This window comes from Macrotis lagotis, chromosome 3, assembly GCF_037893015.1.
Source record: "Macrotis lagotis isolate mMagLag1 chromosome 3, bilby.v1.9.chrom.fasta, whole genome shotgun sequence".
NCBI classification, from domain to species: domain Eukaryota; kingdom Metazoa; phylum Chordata; class Mammalia; order Peramelemorphia; family Peramelidae; genus Macrotis; species Macrotis lagotis.
Genome location: NC_133660.1, coordinates 268,799,797 through 268,813,727, shown reverse-complemented (window position 1 = coordinate 268,813,727; position 13,931 = coordinate 268,799,797). Strand labels below are relative to the sequence as shown.

At 40.8% G+C, this 13,931-nt stretch overlaps 1 protein-coding gene across 1 annotated transcript in view; it reads left to right on the top strand.

Annotated features, from left to right (window-relative positions):
- The window catches only part of ALX4 (ALX homeobox 4), a 67,251-nt gene that overhangs the window by 37,792 nt on the left and 15,528 nt on the right, over window positions 1-13,931 (top strand). The window lies entirely within an intron of this gene.

Sequence of the window (13,931 nt, the reverse complement as noted above, 5' to 3'; positions counted from 1 at the left end):
GATCTGGTATGGCTAGACCATCTTCCTTTGCATTAATTCCATTATTTCTCTTGATATTCTTGAACTTTAGTTCTTCTAAATAAGTTTTACCAGTTTTTTCTACATTTCTTTTAAGTATTTTGATTGATACAGCCCTAAATAAATAAAGTAATTTAGGTAGAATTGTCATTTTTATTATATTAGTTCTGTGGTGCAATTAAGTGGCTCAGTGGATAGAGCACTGGCCTTAGAGTCAGGAGGACAGGAGTTTGAATCCATTCTCAGACACTTGACACTTACTAACTGTATGATTTGGGGCAAGTCATTTAACCCTGATTACCTTGTATGCAGGGCTATCTCCAGCCATCCTGATTCATAGCTGGCCACTGGACCCAGATGGCTCTGGAAGAGAAAGTGAGGCAGGTGATTTAGCACAGCATCTTCCTCTCTCAAATCCATTTCATGTGCTTGTCATGGCATCACCTTCCAGATGTTGTGGTCTTTGAGAATGAAGGACAAATATATTAGCTTGGTCTACCCATGAGCAATTGATAATTTTCCAGTTTCTTAGATCTGATTTTTTGTGAAAAGTGTTTTAATTGTATTCACATAGTTCCTGGGTTGTCTTGGTAGATTGACTCTCAGATTCAGAACTGGAAGGATTCTAATACATATATCAAAGAATATGAGAACTAAGTGTTACATTAGATCCTTGAAAGATATAGTTGAGAGGGACCCTAGAACATAAAACAAAGAGTGTCAGAGCTAGAAAAAACATTAAAAGATAGAATTTTGGATGCTAGAATTAGAACAGGAAATGTTAAAGGTAGAAGAGACCTCAAAACACAAAATGCAGAACTTGGAAAAATCAGTTCTTTCCAGCTGAGGGTATCCTGGAAGCCTTCATAAAGGAGGCAGGGCTTGAAGGAGGGGAAGGACTTCAACAAGTATAAGTAAGGGGAAACCTCTAAAAAATATAAATTTCTGTCAGGAAGATATGTATTGATGTAAGGAGAAGGAGGGGAAGGCAACAAGGAAGACATTTGTGGCTTAATGCATTGCCATAAGTAGTATCATTTGCTAGTATCACAAGGCAATGCTCAAGTTCAGTGGAGTTTAATCCAAAAAATTCAATTCACATGCCTTTGACCCCATTTATAAACTTGATTTGTTGCCCTGGTCTGAATGGTCCAAGCTAACAGATGTAGATGAATGCATTATCCCATGCTGGGCAGGCTCTACAGTTATGGAAACAATTCCAACCCACTCCCACCCTACCCCAATTTTCACTAAAAGGGGCATGAGGAATAGCATGTGTCCATGTCCAGAAGATGTATTGCCCATTCCTAGCTCCATTTTGTACCCCTCTTCAGGATGGCTGCTTTGATCTGAGGCAGAGATTTAGACACCCAAGGAAAGGACACCTACCTCCTAAAATTGAGTCCTTCCCAGTTGAGACTACTATGGGGAGAGATAGGGTCCTAAGCTGATACTGACTGATCAGAACTTTGTGATGGTTCTAGATTCAGGAGGGAAAGAATTGGAGCACCCATCAATCCACTAGAGTCTAAATTCATTGAGTTGCTAGAGCTTAGAATATTAGACTTGGGGAGTTTTAGAACATAGAATGTCAGAGCTAGGAAGGAACTTAGGTCATCAACCATCAGAGCTATTAGGGTTTTTTTTAATTAATATACATCAGTGTTATGAGAGATCTTAGAATACCAAATGGTAAAACTAGAAGGGACCTTAGAACCTTAGTAAATAGAATGTTTTTACTTCTTTTGTATTCCCACTGTTAACACAGAGTTTAAAAATGCTTGTTGACTCCTTCCAACTTGACCTCCGAGCATAGACAATAGAATGTTAGAGATGGAAGGTACTTGGAACAAAGCATAGGATACTTGGAACAAAGCATAGGATGCCAGAATCAAAAGGAACTTCAGAGATTCCCTAGTTCAACCCTTTTAATATGTAGATAGATCAGAGAGGAAAAGCAACTTTTTAAAGGCCTCACAACTAGAAGCAGAGCCTATTCTAGAACTCAGGTCATCCTCTTTGATGCCTCCCATTCCTTTTGTTGAGACTAGGTCTCCACCTCTTCTCTAGGCTAATAGTTCAGCAGTCACTCAGTAGACAGCTCCCTCCTATTCATCATCAGCCAAGAAGCTTTGACTTGCTATGTTTCTAATCTGGATGGGTTTGCCCCCCTCTTGGGGACTCACCATGTTGCTGTCAGACACCAGCATTAGCTTGAATGCAGCTCAGAGTCCTCAAACTTAAGTGAACTGTCAACCTCAACTTCATTTTGTCTCAGTAACACAGATTATGGGCACTTCCCCTCCTCCCCAATTCCCCCCCCCCCCACTCACACACACCTGAATCTGATGGCTCCTTGAAAAATTTTATTTCTTTTATTAGAGCACAGTCATTTCAAAATGACCTCAAAACTCTTCTCGGAGAAGCTTCCCTTTAGAAATAGAGTATAGTCCCTAGTTTTGATACAAATAGAAACAGCAGAGCATTGCCTTCCTCATCTAACAATACATGAAATTTAGTTGCCTTCCTCTGTGCCTAAAGGGGAAAAATGTTTCATTATCTATCCTTCCAGGACCAAAGTTGATTATTCCTTTAAATCTGAAGTCAGATGTCTTTTAGGCAATGAAAATGTTATGTGGTTGTAGTTGCATGGTTCTCCTGGTTCTACTTTTTTCACTCTGCATCAGTTCATATAAGTCTTTCCAGGTTTCTCTGAATTCTTCATGTTCATCAAAGACACTCCATTACATGTACATACTGCAGCTTGTCCAGGCATTTCCCTATATTTTGCTCCCACAAAAAGGGCTACAAGAAAAACTTTGGTATCTGTGGGGCTTTTTCTTCTCTTTTTGAGCTTCCAGGATACAAGTCTAAGAATGGGTTTGGGCAAATCTAAATCTAAGACTCTTTCCACTATGCCATACCTGGATGCAAAAGAGACTAACAGACAGACAGGGACAGAGAGAAAGACAGAGAGACAGAGGGGAGAAACATACACACACACACACACACACACAGGCAGACAGACAGAGACAGAGACAAAAGGAAGACAAGGACAAAATACAGTCAGAGAGATAGAGATAGAGAGAAGAGAGACAGAGAAGAGATAGTGACAGAGATGGGAGGAGAAGGGGGAGAGAGAGAGAGAGAGAGAGAGAGAGAGAGAGAGAGAGAGAGAGAGAGAGAGAATGGAAAATGGGAGGTGGGGGGGGGGGAAGGCAAACTCTTCCCTCCAGCTTTTTACAATCTCCTGGCTCTCTCAAGAGGACCAATATCCCCAGGTTGGGGGGGAGGGGTCGTGGGGGGGGGGTGCTATACTTATTTATTAGAACTGAAGTGTCTCCTAGTGGCCAGTCTGGGTAACTGCAACTTTGGAGTTTGCTCTCTGGCTCATTATATAACCTGACACTAGACCTTGGAAATCAATCCATTCATCAATCAATGATTGAGCTCTGATTAAGCACCCACTGAGTACCAGACAATGAGGAGAACAAAGCTTTCTTAGCCTGCCTCCAGCACCTGTTCTTCCCTCCCCATCCCCTCTGTTTCTCACTCCCATTCTTGTTTATTTTTGCTGCCCATTGGTCTATTGGATTCTATAGTCCCAAGCTGACTTTGGTGGTGATGGTAATAGTGGTGGCAGTGATAAAAAACAGAGGCATAGCAAGAAAATTGTTTGAGAGAGGGACTATGCTAAAATCTGCATATTTCCCCCACAGAGTTTGAACATAGTGGGAGTAGGACTGGAGCAATAATAAATATTGAATGAATGATGTTGCTTTTAGACTTTCTGGTGGATCAGAATCATGTTGTTGTTGGGGGTTATTTTTAAGTTTTTTTTATTTTTTGGGGGGGTTAATTCTTAGAGAATTTCCCTTATTTGTTTTCCCCAGTTACATCTCCATTCCTCAACTTAACAATTGTTCAAAAAATACTCATGAACTAACTCTTTAAGTTAGAAAGTCTAAGCATTTTGCCCAGAGTCATTTAGCCTACAGTTAATTTTTGATGTTTTTCATCTTGCCCTTCAGGTGAACTCAAGAGTCCAAACCACATCTGGGCAAGTCTGGCTCTTACTGGGAATGAGGGACTCCAGGGATCAAAGCTAAGCTTTGTGATCCATGGGCCTCTGAACTGCTTAGATCTAGATCTGGAAAGAAACTCAGAAGTTTATCTAATCCATTCCCATCATTTGACTCAGGAGGAAACTGAGGCATAGAGTAGACAAGCAACTTTCCTTAAGGTCACACACAGGTCATAAATAGAAGAACCAACATTAGAACTCCAATGACTCTATACTCTGTTCTGAGCTCTTTCCATTATACTACACTAACTAGGGGCAGGTCTCTGAGGAAGGCTCCTGACTGAGGCCCCCATTTGTAACAGACCCTAAATACTTCATTAAGTGGATCCCCAGGCTGGGCTTTGGCAGGAGCCAGAGCCTTTGAGAGGCAGCTGTGGTAGCAAGAGTAGCAGCTGAAGCTACAGGAGGCATCCCCCTCCCTCCCCCATTCTTCTAACGGAACCCAGAGCCCCAGAGCCCTCTGAGACTTGGGTGAGACAGAAGTAGGCTAGAACCTTTTACATAGCATAAAAGTGCAATAGGATTGACTTTTTCAATTATTTTGATCATCACTTCATCTTCTCAAAGCTCCAAGTCCTTTCAGTTCTGAGTCAGGTACATGTGGTTGGCCAGAAGCAAAGAGGTCAACTTTGTTCCAATCTGTGTTACATATATGTTATCTCATCTGATGACCTTGTGAGAAACAGACATGAACTTTGACTTGCATGTGAATTCATCTAGACATAGGACCAAACATCATAGACTTAGAATTGAAAAGGACCTTAGTGGTCTAGCCTCTCCTCATCTGACTAGTGAAGAAACTGAGGTCCATAAAGTTTAAGTGATTTAACTTAAATCAGGGTCAAACAGATGCTAAGTATCAGTGAGCTTGAGTCCAAGTCTGTTTCTACAAGGAAGTCCTCCACTTCCATACATCCAAGCAAGTAAGCAAGTCAGCCCCAACCTTAATGGTGTAGAGAGTCTAAATAGATGGCACTCAGCATGCGCTAAGTTTTTTTTAATGCAACAAACATCTAAAACCACAGACCTTCAGTATGAAAGAAGGAACACTCAAGCACAGGGAGAGACCTGAACACCCACTATGTGCCAGTCATTTTGAAAAATATCCCAATTTATCTTTACAAAAACCCTTAAAGGAAGATACCACTATTATCCACTTTTACAGTTGAGAAAATTAAGGCAAAGAGAGGATAAGTGACTTGTCCAGGGTCCTCCAACTAATCAGGATCTGCTGTCAAATTTGAACCCAGAGCTTCCTGACTTCCAATCTAGCATTCTAGTCACTGAATATCAGCTGCCTCATGTTGTTATTCCAGTCATATACAACGCTTCATGAGCCCAGTGGGGGTTTTCTTGGCAGAGATACTGGAGTGGTTTGCCATTTCCTTCTCCTGTTCATTTTAGAGATAAGGAAACTGAGTTATAGGATACAAGAAAAGTTATATGGTAAGTGTCTGTTGTCAGATTTGAACCCAGGACCATGAGTCTTCTTGTCTCCAGGCCTGGTACTGTTATCTACTGAACTACCAGCTCCTCATATGTTGAGCTGATTCGAGGAATAGCAATCATGTCAGGTTGCACAAAAGCAGTTGTGTGTAAAGAAAGGCAAGAAATTCTCCGTTTGGAGGTGCCTCATTATCAACATTATTCTTGGTTTTCATTTCCTTCCTCTGACACTTATGGATGAGATACATGTGAAGCACTTCAAAAGTCTTTAAGTACTAAATAAATGGTAGCTAGCGTCGTTGATACTGGCTGCTGCTGCTGCTGCTACTACTACTACTACTGATACTACTACCGCTACTACTACCACTACTACTACTAATATTAATGTCACTACTGCTGCTGTGGCTACTGCTGCTACTATTACTATTACTAGTATTAGTATTTACTATTGCTGCTGCTATTACTACTATTAACTATTTTTATTATTTCTACTGTTGCTGCAGCTGCTACTATTAAATATTACTATTTCTATTACTACTGCTGCTGCTGCTACTACTATTATTATTATTACTTCTGCTACTGCTGCTACTGTTATTATTATTACTGCTGCTGCTGCTGCTGCTACTATTATTACAAATTACTATTGCTGCTGCTATTGCTACTGCTGCTGGTACAACATTATTACCATTATTACTATAATTATTACCATTACTATTGTTTGCTGCTGCTACTATTACTATTACTACTCCTACTGCTATTACTACTACTACTACTACTACTACTACTACTACTATTCCTACTACTCCTTCTCTTTAGAAGATAGACTTAAAAATTCTACTTTTGGATGAAATCAAATGACACCCAAACTACCTGATTTCTGGGATTTAAAAAATTCTGAGTCTGCCTTATGTCAATCTACTCCATCCCCCTCTTCATCTCCGTCTCTGTTTCATGGGTTGAAGGAAATAGGGCTATTGAATCCAGAGAAGGGAAGAGAAATTAGGAGGAGTGGCCTCGATAACTATATCGTATGAGACTATCCTATAAAGGAGGAATTTGACTTCTTATGTTTAATCCCAGAGGGCAAAATTGGGACTGATGTACAGTGAGGGATCCACTGCATTTATTTAGAACCTACTATATACCAGATAAATCTTAGAGTATGAGATTTCAAAGAGGAGAATGTATATTGTACAGATGTACTATGTATGTATGTATGCTGGTGTTTGTAGTGCAGTTCTGATAAATGTTTCATAAAAGCCGAGGGGGGGATAGAAAGATATGCATAACTCACTTGGAGCATCATCTGCTTTATTAACACTTTGTTCATCCCTTTTTTAGTCTAGACAATCAGCAACATAATAAACCAAGCCCAATTTGCAATGTTTGCCAATATCCAAGGTGTAAATCCTCATGCCCCCCAACTGAACATGGCTGGTTTGAAATGGTTCCAATACATACTTGTATATATGCCTGTGGATGTGTGTTTGTAAGTATGTGTGTACGTACATTTATGTCTTTAGTGTTCTATACAGTGCTTCAGAGAAAGCAGTCATTTACTAATTATTTAATGAATGAATCTGAAGATGTGGGCCAGGTTGCCTCATGCAGTGGGGAGCTTCCTGTCACTGGAAGTGTCTTAAGAAGGATGAGATGACTACTTGTCAAGAATGGTGGAGAGTCAGACACCAAGCATTTATTAAGTGCCTACTATGTGCCGATCCTGGGCTAAGTACTAGAAGGACTTGGGTTCAGGCAGGTGTTGGACCAGATCATCTCTGATGTTCCAAATCAGAGCAATGATTTTGGAATTCTAAGGTTGGGGGTTCAGGAACTTGCTATTAACAATATTTTGAAAACTCTCTTTTAATATAATCGGTTTCCTTTTCAGTCCATTCTATTTTATTTTATTCATTTTAAAGTGTTGTTCCAGCCCTTAGAACCATGGCTGGTATTTGATAGGGCCTGAATACTTGTCTGTTGACTTAATAAATGCCTTTTCTGAGAAGGGGTCCATGGGATTCACTAGGCTGCTTAAAGGTCCATTAGAGAGAGAAAGACAGAGACAGAGACAGAGAAAAAAGTAAAAACAGAGAGGGAGACAGAAACACATATGTAGACAGAGACAGACAGACAGACAGATAGGGACAGAGAGAGACAGGAGACAGAGATGGAGAGAGAATCAGAGAGAGAGAGAGAGACAGAGAGACAGAGAGAAAGACAGAGATAGTAAGTCAGAGATAGAGACAAAGAGAGAAAGAGACACAGAGATGGATAGAGAAAGAGAAAAGAGTGACAGAGAGTGAGACCAAGAGAGAAACAGACTGGCAGACATAACAGGTAGGCAGACACACACACACACAGAGACAGAAACAGAGATAATAATTAGAGGAGGAATCAGACCTGGGATCTTAGCTCAGAATGAGACCCAACAAAGTGACCCTAATAAATGGCTGAAATTCCAAAGACTCCCACAGATACAATTCTTCCAGGAGGAAGAAAATGAGACTTTCTCTAAGAGATTTAGTTTTAAAAGGCAAGGAAGGAAGATGAAAGGAAAGGCAGGGAGGAAAGAATGGACCCCAAAGTAGGACCTCATCCCAGAAGCTTGCCATCATGAACACCAACCTCAGGATAGTGCCATTACTATAGTAGTCAGCAGTCATTACTAATCCTGGCAGGAGCATTGACACTCATAATGAGGTGAAGCTGGAGAAAAATACTCAGGAAACAAAAATGTCCATTTTTTAAAAAACTACATTGGAGGGAAAATAAGGATGATCAAAGAACCCCTGCTCAATCAACAGGTTAATGATGATGGATGAAAGCAGAAATACTCAGTTTTATTAAGTTTCTCTTTTCTCTGCCAAGAGGAATGATTTTGGAATAAAGAGGACTTAACAGACTGACCAACAAGCACCTATTAATCACCACTGTGTACCAGGCCCTCTGGGAGGCACGAAAACTATAAATGTCACAGCAGCAACAGTTTCTATTCTCAAAGACATTACATTGCATGAAGGAAGATGTGTACATATAAGAATTTGTGCAGCTCAAATTAAACCACCCCATTCCATTTTAGTCTTGATACCTTAAACCAGGTGAGACTATGCCTCAATCAATAAATCATTAGTAGGCCTTAGTTGGAGGAAGGACGCCAGCATTTATTAAGGGACTGTGATAAGCATTTTACAAATATTTCCTTTGACTTGGCAGCAACCCTGATAGATAGATGTTATTAGCATTCCTCATCTTACAGTTGAAGAAACTGAAGTGAACCAAAGTCAAGTGACTTGTCCAGGTTCACATAGCTAGTAAATGTCTGAGGTCAGATTTGAACTCAAGATGAGTCTTCCTGGCCAGGCTCTCTATCCACTGTGCCATCTAGCTGTCCCTTATTTGTTACAAACCTCCAAACTCATAGGATTCAACAATTCACACTGAACAACAATATATGTGTATTTACATATGTTGTATATATTAGATAATATATCTCTATATATGTGTGTATAATGTGAGCAGCATCAAATAACTTAGAAAATGCCAGTAAACGTAAAGTGACTTTTGTTAAGTTGCTTTTCAGTTGTGTCCAACTCTTTGTGACCTCCCTGGGGATTTTCTAGGTAAAGATATTTGGAGGCCTACTTGGTCTGACTGGAAAAATAGGGTCTCCTCATCCAAGGAGAAATAGGCAATGCCTTCAGCCCTTTAAGATCTTCCTTAGTCTCATGTCTGGAATCTGTTTCATAACTGGAGAATTCATTTTGAGGGAGACTGGGTCCATTTTCTTCTCCAGCTTACTTTATAGATGAGGAAACTGAGACAGACAAAGTTAAGTGACCTGCCCAGGGTCACATAGCTGGTAAGAATCTGAGGTTGGATTTGAATTGGAGAAGATGAATCTTCTGACTCCCATGCTCTATCCACTGTGCTACCTAGCTGCCCCATCTCTGCTCCCTCCCCAAATTGAGCCGAGCAAGTTGTAACAATCAAACCCATTCTCTTTCCTTTCCTTTCTCTCTCTTCCACTCTTCTCATTAGCTGGAGAGGAATGGAAAGAGAAATGGGTAGGGGAAAGTCTGTCATTGTCCTCCCCTCATCTTCCTACTTCCATGCACATTTCCTCCTATGATGTGAGTTCATACTCCACATTTCCCTGCTCTTGTTCCCAGAAGGCAGTACACCTGTTCCAAGATCTTTTCTTTGAACATCAGGACAAGTTTAGTGCTGAGGTGGTCACTTTCTCCTTCTGTTTTGCCAGTCCCATATCAACCCCTTCCCCCCCCAAGAAAAAAATAAAAACCCTGGGTAAAAGTCACTTCAAGGCCAAAGGACAGTGAAAACCTGGGAACTCTGGGAAAATATGTGCCCACACATTCCAGACCACCAATTTTCCATGACACAAATTTGGTCTTTCAAAGTCTATGATCCCTGGCATGGGCTCCTGAATCTTCTTGGTCCTCAGAAAAATGCAATTAGATTATATAATCTTTGTTCTTGGATTCCTTCCAATTCTAACATTATAGGTTCTCTAATATTTTATATTCTATGTACTTCGGGTGGAATATTCTATGAGTCTTGGCCTGTAAAATTTGTATTGCTCCAGTTCCTGGATTCATCTGGAAGTACTCTGCGGAGATTGGCCCATCCTAAGGCTGACTCCAGAGGATGCTGGCTGCTGTCTGTATAGATTTTGCTTAGAGGCCTTCATGGTCTGACTGGCAAAATAGGGTCTCTTCCCAGGAGAAGAAATAAGTAGCTGCTCCCAGATGTTTAAGATCTTCCTCAGTCTCATTTCTAGGGTCTATTGCAGAATTGGACTATGCATTTTGAGTGAGACTGGATGGCTTTTTTTCCCCCTTAAGAATAGCTTTTTAGAAAATAAATGATAAAATGATTTTTTTTGACCAGAGAAGATAAATATCTTTGCTGAAAGGTCCTGGCAAGCTTGCCAGCTGTAGTCTGTATCATGCTGCTGATGAAGTACAGGCTTGGCAGACCCATCTGCATGTGCTTCTGTGTGTGTGTGTGTGTGTGTGTGTGTGTGTGCAGCTGCCACTTCCCTGAAGGCCTTGTCTGTCCAAGCAGCTGACAACCCAACTCCTGGTTCCTTGTCCACCATCTTTAGCCCTTCCTGCCTCTAATCTGTTTTTTCTGAAGGGAATATTAATCCAATGATTTATGTAATTTATGTAACAATGACACATGTAATTGTGTATGAATGTGAGATGAGAAGTTGCCCTGTTTCTCCATCCTATGGGTCTATGATCTTCTTTCAAGAAAGTATGGAATCCTATTTCCAACAATAAAGATGGAATGTCTGGAACCCACCTCACTCACTTGGATTTAGAAGCCAATTGCCTGCCTGGCCCAGTGGGTACCAAACTTGCCTTATTAGTAATAATTCATCACTACGTTATCTCAGGCAAGTCCCCTTCTTTCTGTCTCAGTTTCTTCATTTAGAATAAGGGCACAATAATATTTGCTCCACTTACATCATAGGATTGTTGAACAGAACATATTTTATAAACCTGAAAGTTGTGCATAGAAATGGGAGTTTTGGTTCCCAAGTTCCTGATATTTACATCTTTCTGACTAAATATACCCAAACCTGGGGCTGGGGAAGCAAAAGCAGAGCCCTGGGACATGAGTTGGAGCCCTGCAACTCAAGAGACATGTCACATTGGGCAAGTCACTTTCCTCTCTGAACGTGAGTGTCCTCATCTCTAAAATGGGGACAATAATATTTTCATGTCATTCATGTTGTTGGATGAATCAAATGAAATAGTAAATACTTTTCAACTTCAAGCCCTTATATAAAATCAGCTACAATTAACTATAAAATAGAGATGAAACAGGATAGTATAATAGGAATGGGACAGCTAAGCGGGGTGGTTAGAGTCAGGAAAATTGTTTTCCCTGAATTCAAATTTAGCCCCCAACATTACTAGCTGTGTGACCCTAGACAAGTCACTTAACCCTAATTATCTCCAAAGGGAAAAAAAATTGCATGGGTCTTGATTCTCTGCCTTGTTACTCTTCTCCTTGGTCTCTTGTTCTTTGGACTGAGGATAAGGACAGGATGAGTCTCAAGTGTCTTCTAGCCCTGAATTCAATGAGTGTGGGACTATTCCAAAGACTAGAAAGACACCCATAACTAGGGCACCATGACTGGGGTTTTGTCCCAGGACAACCCAGTTTAGAGAGTGCAATAGTATATCTGGTTCTTGGAACAGTATTTTTGAAATTCATTCCCCTTCTCACTCTACTGAACCGGTCATAATTCATTCTTGTCATGTTTTTTCATATTATGAGTTACAAAGTTTATTTATTTATTGCTTGTTCCTGAAGTGATTTGTGCCCCTGCTCCTGGGCACATCAAAATTTCTAGTCATGTCTCTTTTCAATGTTTTCCTGAAACTTTAATTGTTCTTCAATAGGGACTGATAAGGGTTTGCTAGCCAAGGTCAGAACCGAGAGAATAAGACAACAGCTGCAGGGGTAACTGTGTGGCTTTGGCCACAGGGCTATGGGGTTCTGTTTCAGATGATTCTATGCTTAAAGAGACTCAGAGAAGTTAAACAAGGTTCTGTCCCTATTATGAACAGACATCACATGAAAAGACAGGAAGTGAGGGGGGCAGTATAGCAGTAGAGAATGTTAAGGTGAGATTCCGAGCTGCAGATTGAAAATGATATTGGACTTCAGACTCGGGAACCCAACTCTTCCATTTGGTTATCTTAGGCAAATCACTTAACATCTCTGAGGCTCAGTTTCCCCACATGAAGAAAGGGAATAAGAATGTTTGCGCTACCTACATTCATTTGATACTCTTTTTTAAAAAATTGTCCTAATTAGTAAAAATCCATTTTCTCTCCCTTCAAACTATCTCCACTGGAAAAAAAGAAAAACAAAACCCTCCAGCCTCCATTTTAAAGCAACTGTTATGAACTAGACACTAAAAATAGAAAGACAAAAAAGGAAGCAGTTTCTGCCCTCGAGGAGCTTACATTCAATTTAGAGAACCAGACTTTATACCTTTGAGTAAATAGGAACTATATACAAAGTAAATACTTTGTAAGCATTAGCGGCAATCATTACTCCAAGGTAGCCACCTCCGGGATGGGTTGATCAATGATTCCTCATTATCTCTCTAGGGCTCTGGAGTGGCAAAGGGTCTTAGGAGACCACCAGGGGACCCAGGTTACTAGTCATTTCTTCTTTCTGGGTCTCTTGATTCATCTAAAACTCAGTTTTCCCATCTGTAAAATGAAGAAGGATTGTATTGGATGAATTCTATGGACCCTCCCAGCTGTCCATCTCTGATCCTGTAATCTATCTGTAAAATGAGGGAGTAAGGTTAGGTGATTTCTCATGTTCCAGTTATTAAAATCCCTGACTGGAACCATGCCCTGTTTGATGGGGATGGCTGCAGGCCAGCGTCCACCAGCTGTGTCCAAATGAAGCCAGATGTGGCAAACTGTCAATTAACCCTGGGAAAATGCATAGCATTGTCCACCTGGCCGTGTTATTAGAAAGATCCTCAATTTACACCTGAATATCCCTGCTGGCAGAGGAACCATGGCATGGGCACTGTTTTCAATTAGGAAACACCCACTGCAAGGAAAACAAAACTATCTTTTCTATCTGATAATGGGCAAGACCTAGGAGAGACCACAAGAAGGATGGCATTGTTGGTCCTCTTAGCAGTTGTAAATCTCTACCTAGGGATGGGGTAGATGCAGCTGGCTCTGGGGTGAGCAGAAGGTAAGCATTGGACTTTCTCACCATTATTACACACACACACACACACACACACACACACACGCACACACACAAATGGTCACAGTGGCACCATTAGAATGTTGTCCATTTACAAAGTCTTGGTTGGAGTAAAAATATCATTGTTCTCTGTGCCTCAGTTTAATCACCTGAATACAGTGACAGAATACAGGGAAGTGAAGACCTGGTCCCAAAGACCCAATGACTGATGAAAGTGAGGGGCTAGAGGTTATGGACCTTCATGGCAATGAGCTACTCTGATCATAGAATCATGGTTTTGAGCTGGGGGTGGGACTTTCTCAAAAGTCATCTAGTTCAACACTTTCAATATACCTGTTGAGGAAACCGAAGCACATAGAAGGGGAAATAACTTGTCCAAGGTCACAGAACTAGAAATCTTCTGTATTCCTATGAATTTAAATATACTTTTTACTATACAACAAAGCTCACAGGAAAGGGCTTGTAGGGATGAGATACTTCCAGTCTCATGGTATAGGGAGTTACTTCTTTGTTCTCCTTCCTCTCAGTCTTCGCATGATTGGAGTCCTGATGTAGGTCTTTGATCCAACAGTGACTAGCTGGATGGGCAAGTCACTGAATT